General features: G+C 75.9%; 1 protein-coding gene across 1 annotated transcript in view; it reads left to right on the top strand.

The window, feature by feature from the left end:
* Positions 1 to 696, top strand: part of THBS3 (thrombospondin 3) — an 11,182-nt gene that overhangs the window by 8,057 nt on the left and 2,429 nt on the right. The gene's annotated exons all lie outside the window — the stretch shown is intronic.

The following is a 696-nucleotide window of genomic DNA, read 5'->3' as shown; positions in this document are numbered from 1 at the left end:
ACAATGGGAGCGCGGGGCCGCTCTTAAAAGGGCAACGCCTGGGTCGCGCCCCGCGCCGGCCCCTCTCGGCTCCCGCCACGGGCAGATCGGTCTCCTCCTGCGCCCGGGGAGTCACTCGGAGCCTCCGGCCCCTGCTGCGCCGGCTCGCTTGATCCGGCCCGAGCAGGACTCGCCGTGGCCGGGGGCACCGGGAGGCGGGAGGCCGTGCGCTGTGCGCTCCGTGCCCCGCTGGCCCCGGGGCAGCGCAGGACCTGCTGGGCCGGGAGGCGGGGGCAGGCTGCGGGGTCCGTGCTCCCGGAGCCTGGGCGGGATCCCGGGTCCCTCGTCTCGCCTGAGACCCGCTGGCAAAGTCTGTGCCCCGCTCCCCCGGGACAGATAACGCGCGGGATGCCGGAGGCGCGGGTTGGCCCGGGGCTGAGCGCCGCGCTGCGGGGGCAAAGCTGCAGCCCTGCCGGAGGCGCAGCCGCGGGGAAGGGGCAGGCAGCAGGGGCGGCCCAGCTGGGGGCGCTGCACTGCGGGGCTGGCCAGCGGGGGGAGCTGCAGTGTGCAGTGGCAGGTGATCCAGCTGGGGCGCTGCAGTGACAGCGTGGGGTTGGCCTGAGAGGGGGCGCTGGAGATCCTGCAGTGGCAGTGCCGGGCTAGCCCAGGAGGGGGCGCTGGAGATCCTGCAGTGGCAGTGCCGGGCTAGCCCAGGAG

Source organism: Crocodylus porosus, unplaced genomic scaffold (assembly GCF_001723895.1).
Source record: "Crocodylus porosus isolate Cpor-Errol unplaced genomic scaffold, CroPor_comp1, whole genome shotgun sequence".
NCBI lineage: Eukaryota > Metazoa > Chordata > Crocodylia > Crocodylidae > Crocodylus > Crocodylus porosus.
The sequence above is the reverse complement of the archived record's forward strand: the minus strand, read 5'-3'. Positions and strand labels throughout refer to the sequence as shown.